We start from the raw sequence: 7,808 nt of genomic DNA, 5'->3' as shown, positions 1-7,808 counted from the left end.
TAAATTTCTGACTCACAGCATCACTGATCATAATGAAATGGTTGTTTATTGCCCCTGAGTTTTGGAGTGCTTTGTTATGTAGCAATAGTAACCAGAACACCACCCTTGATGACTTTGTTCCCAATCCTCGCTTATTAGTATCTTTCTCCTTCACTGGGCTTGGTTCTCCTTGCTGGCGGGGACCACTGAACATAACCTTAAGAGACAGGCTTTGGGGCCCAGAGGACCTCTGTTGGAAGCCTGGACCCACCTGATACGTGCATGACAGTGGGCAAGTCATCTACTTGTCTAATCCTACAGTCTACTTAGCATCTACAAACTTTTCTTATCACTCACCTCTCCCATCAGGGTCTTGGTCCTGTGTCCCTATTTCGGTGTCTGACAGCCACATCCACCCCGGTAGTCAAACCAGGAAACCTTGGTGTCATTTTTGACAACTCCCTCACTGCCCCTATCCTTTCATGTCAATACGTCTTAATCCTCCTGTGTTTCTCTCTCCTCTATCATCTCTGGCTTGGACAGTCTATCAATTTGCCTTGCTCAATCTCTCCTTATTTCAGTCTCTCCTCCTGCTGTAGCCAGGGTGGTACTTTGAACAGAGAGATCTGATTATGTCACTCCAAGTGGCTCTTCACTACTTTTAAGTTGAAACATTCTTCTCATGTGCCTGACTGATCTGGCCCAAATGCTTTGCCAGCCTCAGCTAGGTAGCCCTTTCACTCACATTTGGGCTCAGCTACAGCGGCTACAGTTACTGAGAGAGCTATTGTGGTAGGCAGCCTTTAAGATGGTCTCCAATGACCGCCACCTTCTGGTCATCACACCATTCTATAATTCCCCAGGTCTGGTGACTTATTTCTAACGAATAGAAGAGCAGAAATGATGGAATGCCACCTCTGAGACTAGGTTATAAAGAGATAACCTTTGTCTTCTTGTCCTACTATCTTCCTCACTCTCTCTCTCTCTTGTTCCTTGAGAAAACCCAGCTGCCATGTTGTGAGCTGCCCTAAGGTCACATGGAAGGTAAATGATGTCTTCAGCTAGTATCCAGCAAGGACCTGAGGCCTGACAACAGCCATGGGAGTGAGCTGGGAAGTGAATTCTTTTCTAGTTGAGCCCTTGGATGACTGCGTTCCTGGCTGACTCCTTGACTGCAGCCTTGTGAGAGACCCTAAGCCAAAGCCACCCCACTGAGTGGTGCCTAGATTCCTGACCCACAGATACTGTGAGATAATAACTGTTCGTTGCTTTAAACCACTAAGTTTTGGGGTTATTTGTTATGCAGCATAGATGCTAAGACAGATTTGTCAATATCCTGCTACTATGATTGTGAATTTCTTTATTCTTTCATTCCTGTCATTTTGCCTATTTTGAGGCTATCTTATTAAATGCATATGCATTTAGGATGGTTACAACTTCCTGGTGAGTTGAACCTTTTATCATTATGAAATGTCACATTTTACAGTAATTTTTTCTGTAAAATCTATGTTGCCTGGTGTGAATATAACAACATGAGCTTTCTTTTGGTTTGCGGGACATACTTTTCTCTGTTATTTTCTGGTCAGTCTTCCTGTGTTGCTATATTATCACATTTCTTGCAAGTAGTTGGATTGTGCATGGCTGGATTGTGTTTTCATTTTATCTAGTCTGACAATCTTCATCATTTAATTAGAACATTCTTCCCACTTACATTTAATATAAATACAAAGATATTTAGGCTTAAATCTGTTATATTTGCATTTGGTTTCTATTTTCACAGTCTATTCTTTGTCCCTCTTTTTCTCCTTTCTTGCCATATAGTTATTTTTAAATTACTTCATTTCTTTCTCTCTCTATTGGCTTATAGTTATACATTTATTTAGTGATTACCTAGTGATCACAAAAGGCACTTTAACTTATCAAAGAATAATTTAAATTAGCATCTATCTCTTCCTAGATAGGACAAGGAGCAAAGGGTACTTTGGCTTCCTCAATTATGTCCTATTATTGTTGTATACTTAAGTTCTATAAACATTTTAATTTCTACAAATGATATGTTATAATATTATTATAGTCACTTTTATAGTAATTATTTATATTTACTCAATATTTACTCTTTTAGTTGTTCTTAATTCCTTTTCACATTTCTCTATTTATGCTTCGGGTTATTTTTCTCTTGTCTGAAGAAGTTTCTTGAGTATTTCTTTTATTGAAAGTCATCAAACCTAAATTATCTGTTTTTTTTCCTGAATGAAAATATTGTAATGTCATCTCTATTTCTGAAAGCTACTTATGTTGTTTATAGAATCATAGGGCATAGTTGTCTCCTTTCTGCACTTGAAAAATATCATTTCATTGTCTTCTGGCTTCCATTTTTCTGTTGAAGAGTCAACCATCAGGGTTTGTTATTGTTATTTTTTAAGTAATGTCTTTATCCTTTAACAGCTTTAAGATTTTCTGTTTGTCTTTGGTTTCCAGAGTTTTGTTCAGTTTTGGACAATTTGACCATTACTTTTGAGATTATTGCTTCTGCTTTCTTCTTTTTCTGCTACTTTTTGAGGAATGAGTTCCATTTTGTTACACTTTTATTTTGTCCTAAATATCTTACACTTTTTTCCTCTAGTATCTATCCTTTTCTCTTTCTGTGCTTCAGTTTAGTATCTTCTGATCTCTCACTCAGTTCATTAATTCTCTCTTTAGCTGTTTCCGATCTGCTTTTAAACATATTGATTAAGTTCTTAATTTTTGTTATTGCTCTTTTTCATCCTAAAAGGCCTTTATCAGATATGTTTGGGGAAGGGGGGAGGGGGGAGGGCAAAAGGGGTGATTAGGGTCACATGTGAGGGGATGCACTATAATTAGTGTTCGGGTGGTGAACATGATGTAACGTATCCAGAATTTGAAATATGATGTACATCCAAAAAAATAAAAATTAAAAAAAAACCAACAAAAAAACCCAACAAATATTTCCTCCTAATCTGTGGCTTGTCGTCTCAGTCTCTTGACATTTTGTTTCACAGGGCAGAACATTTAAAATTTTAAATGTTAAAATTTTAAATCTTTAAGTGTAAAATTTTAAAATTTTAATGAAGTCCAGTTTATCAATTATTTTTTCACAGATCGTCCCTTTGAGATTGTATCTAAAAAGGCATCATCATACCCAAGGACATCTAGGTTTTCTCCTATGTGTTATCTTCTAGGAGTTTTATAGTTTTGTGTTTTACATTTAAGTTTATAATCCATTTTTAATTAATTTTGTGAGGGTCTGTGTATAGATTCATTTTTTTTTGAATGTGCATGTGTTCCAGCACTATTTGTTGAAGAGACTCTCTTTGCTCCATTGTGTTGCCTTTGCTCCCTTGTCAAAGATCAGTTGACTATACTCATGGGGGTCTATTTCTGAGCTCTCTATTCTGCTCCATTGATCTATTTGTTTACTGTTTTGCCAATACTACACTGTATTGATTATTGTGCTTTATAAAAAGGCTTGAAGTTGGATAGTATCAGTCCTCCAACTTTGTTTTTTGTCAGTTACGCCAACCACAGGATACTAATACATAGCTCAGTATCTTTAAAAAAAAGTATGTATTTTTAAATTTGTTATATAGAAATGGCATTGAATTCTCTCACAATATTCCTACTCTAAACAACTTTCATAAACTCCCACACTTCCACTCTAACTAGAATGTCATTAGGAAGGAGGCAAAGCCAAAAACCCAAAGAATTCTGGGAATAGGTGATGTGGGTCCAGTATTCATAGCCTGTGTAACTTTAGGCAAGTCCAATCTCTGGTTCTCAACTTCCTCATGTTAAGTGAAGGGATTGGAATTTGTAGTGGATATATATCGTTTTCAGTCTGTTTAGCATTTGTTTCCTTGGGTTGATGGGTTCCTTACCACAGCACCTCCTCTGTAGCAACAATGATTAAATGACATGTTGGGAAAATGACACAGGGAAGGCTAATTTGAATAGTTCCCTGGAACTCATCTATGGAGGCTTGGAAGAAGAAGCTCTCTTTCCGTCCTGGTTGCAAAGCTGGGGGAATGAATGCTAACATTTTCTTCATTTGTCTTCCCCATAAAATGGAGAAGATCCATGTGCATCAGGTGAGAATGAAACCAGGCAGAGATGAAAAGAGATGAGAGAATTTTAGAGAATAAGAATCTTGGAGTCACTGAGCCCTAAGTCCAGAGCTTTAGTCCTTGATTCCTAAAGCTCTGCCTAGGGTGCTGTGACAAAGCTAGAATTCTCCTCAGCTACAGGAACACTCAACTCCTATTTTTGGCTTAAATTAATGTGTTGAGTTCTTATCCCTTGTAAGAAAAGGTTCTTCACTAACATAGAGCCTACTGGACAGAGCCCAGAATAACCTCACCTCTTTGTCCTACTGTCTGTACTCCTGAATCTCCTTGAGTCTTAGTTTCCCCATCTGTACAATGAGGACAAACATTCCTATACTCACTTTGCTATGTGAGTAAATACGATAATGTAGGAAAAGTGCGTAGGATATAGTAGATGCTCAATAAACAGTGTTAGAGTATCATGAATTTAATCATTTCCTAGGTTGGTATTGCTCAGAGTTCAGAGGTCATTACAAGTAGCAAAACTAAGAAAAATTAATGCTTTGGGAGCAAAAAAAAATTTGCAATTGTGTTTCAACACTTTTTGAATGTGGGATCTTTATCACCTGGCATCTCTTAAGACAGTGCTGACATTACACAAACTGGCTTAACAAAAAATGTTTTCTCTCTCTTAATTGGGAGTCTGGAGGTGGAGTTGAAACCAGGACAATATGGCCATGCCGTGTCGTCAACCCACATTCTCTACATCTCTGCTTTCATCTAGAGCAGATTTTTCAACTGATTCCTTTCATGATGAGATGATGTCTGTCTGGGGCATATGAGCAACACAATTGCTTGTTCCATCCAATAGGAAAGAGGATCGATCAGTTTCCAAGATTTCTCTGCAGGGTTGTCCTTTTCTCTTCTAGAAACAAATTGGCTTAAGCCAGTCCCATATTTGAGTCAACTAATTGTAAGGGACATGAAGTTATCTTAATTGTTTTAGTCTAGCTGTTGGGAGTAGGTTGAATGTTAAGAAATCGATAAAAATATTCTTCATCACTCCATTAACTTTTCTGAGTCTGTTTCCCTTCCTGTAAAATACTCAACTGACAAGCTGCTGAGAGAACTAAACGAGATCAAATATACATAGTAGTCTCAATAATATTCGGCATATTGCAATTATTCAATGAATGGAGAACGTTATTACTGAGATGATATCACACACCAAGGGGTAGAGGAGACATCCTCACCAATAACAGGCACCTGAGTGTCCCAAGCTGACTACTACTCCCTATCAGGTTTCCCTTGAGCTTCACGCAGAAGTAGGTGCTGGCATCTGCAAGAGAGATCTCATTGATATAGATAGAAAAGTCTGTGTTGTCAGATTTGGTGTTGTTTCCAATTTCTTTTATTCTGGGAGAAAGACCTCCTTCGAAATTGTAGATTAATTCCTGGTTTGGCCCAGTCCCCTTGAACCATAAGACAGGTCCATTTGGGAGTGAATCTGGTACACTGCAACTCAAGGTGATTGTCTCCCCAGTTGATGCAGTCTGTGACATCTTATTGCACCTGGAATATGTCATCTATGGTTCCAGGAAAGAAACTCAAAATCAAATCCCATTTCCCATGCTCTGGCCTAGGCAGGACTGAGGAACATGGATCTAGATCATGCTCGAGCCTCATCCATTAGTTCTTTTAATGACATATATGAGCAGCCACACACAGAGTTTTGAGAGGCCTCTGCAAGTGGAGGCAGCTCCTACTCTGAGTGCTGTCAGAGGGGAGTCAGTCCAGAGGATGCTTCGCCTCCCTAGTTACATTTCCCAGCCTCTAACTAAGGAAAGAGGAGGATATGGAGTGAGAGGGCTAGTATTATGAATGGGCATTGTTCATAGAGAGAGACTAGTTCTTCCTCCATCTAACTGCCAAAAATCACTGAACACATTTGGAGATGTATTGAGTGACTACTACATCAAAACTCTCTGCCCATCGCACACCCCCAGGGAGTTTGGGATTGACCTTCATCTCTCCTACTGAATTTGTGGAAAAATTAGTGCTGAGAGATGTGGAGAAAGGGGAAATCAGGATATGGGAAACCTAAAGAATCAGGTGTGCATATGGGACTACTATGTCCATGAAGGTAGAGTATGGTTCCTCTGCTTATCTCCTCAAGAGGGAAGAGAGGGACAGTTTATTCTCTAAATAAAGAGAGAGTAGAACTTCAAGGAACTGATCCATTTTGGAAGGTCCACCACTTGTCCCCAACCCCCACTACCACCAACATCATTACCCCAAACTGTGTCAGGTCCTGGTAATAATCTCTCCTTTCAGGTTGGCAAATCATCAGAATCACAGATGGTTTAAGATGCAGATTAGGAAGACAATGGAACTCTTGGCTGATGAGGCCAGGAGAGAATGGCAGGTAAGCCACCTACGCTCACATTTTTCAGTTTGAGAGAAATGTGTAAATTTTCCACAGCCACTTGGACACAGTAGAATGTGGCTGGACTGGAGGAAAACGTTACTGAGATAGACCAGTTTTTCTGGCAGAACAGAGAGACTCCCTAATCTCACTGTGTTTTGTGAAATTAATTCAGGGAGGGGTAAGGAGGAGGAGACACTGGTTGTCCTCAGAGAATAAGAGACAGCAGAGCTGGGAGTAGAACTCTCAGGGCAGACCAGGGGAAGCTCAAGTTTCAGGAGAGTGACTCATCCCCGCCAAGAGGGCTTTTCCAAACAAGACTTGGGAGTTAGGGACTCACAGGGCCCCTCCTTCTGGTCTCACCATTTCCCAGAAGAGAATCCTGGCCATCATGGGAGAGCAGACACACTCATTGACTTCCTGTGTGGTGAACGAGGTTCCTGACTGGATTGTGGAGACCTCTCAGATACCTGCCACCAGGATGTGGCCACATTCTAGTTGGAAACGGGTGAGTGGAATCATGCAGACTAGTAGAGATTCTGCCTGCCTGAGGATCCCTTTGTTTTGGATCGGGAGATATTGGGCATTTGGGCGGAAGACTTCATCCATGTTGAGGTTCCATCCTGAATCCAGAAGCTAAGACGTGGCTGTGAGCATCTGTGATTGATGTCCAGGGTCAGGAATCTCCAGCAATCTTCACACCTTCCATCGGACTCTAACCTCTCAGAGTGTAGGAATTTTAGTGCCTTGATGTTCAAGAACACTGACTTTGGAACTAGATGCAATCTAGGTTCAAGTCCTGAATCTATTTCCTTGTATCTGAGTAGCCTTGAGCCCATGATGCAGACCTATATATCCTTTGACCTTGAAATCTTCATTTGTCTACCTCAAATATTCAAAGCTCAGTTCGTAATCTGCACTCAGACATTCTCTTCTCCCACCCCACCCTGTTCAGTATGTGGCACATCATCTACCCATTAGGTAAAACCAAGAAGGGACCCATGTTCTACACCCTCACTTGTCCGTTTGTATCTATTTCCTACCAGATCCTGTTAGTTTTACCTCTGAAATATATCTTGAATCTGTTTCTCCATCTCCATCATCATCTCTTGCCTGAATGAAAACAACTACCTCTTAACTAGGCTACCCCCATCTTCTTTTGCCTCCCCCCCAATAATCTCTTTCTCCTACTTCAGCCAGAGGGGTCTTTTACAACACAGATCTGATTACACCCCTCTCGTGCATAAACACTTGTGTGGATTCTCATTGCTCTTGGTATAGTAAGACTACATGGCATATGAAATAAGGTGGCGTAAACAATTTCTCCTTCCATCACTGTGTGG

This window comes from Equus caballus, chromosome 22 (assembly GCF_041296265.1).
Source record: "Equus caballus isolate H_3958 breed thoroughbred chromosome 22, TB-T2T, whole genome shotgun sequence".
NCBI lineage: Eukaryota > Metazoa > Chordata > Mammalia > Perissodactyla > Equidae > Equus > Equus caballus.
This window is presented reverse-complemented; position numbering follows the sequence as displayed.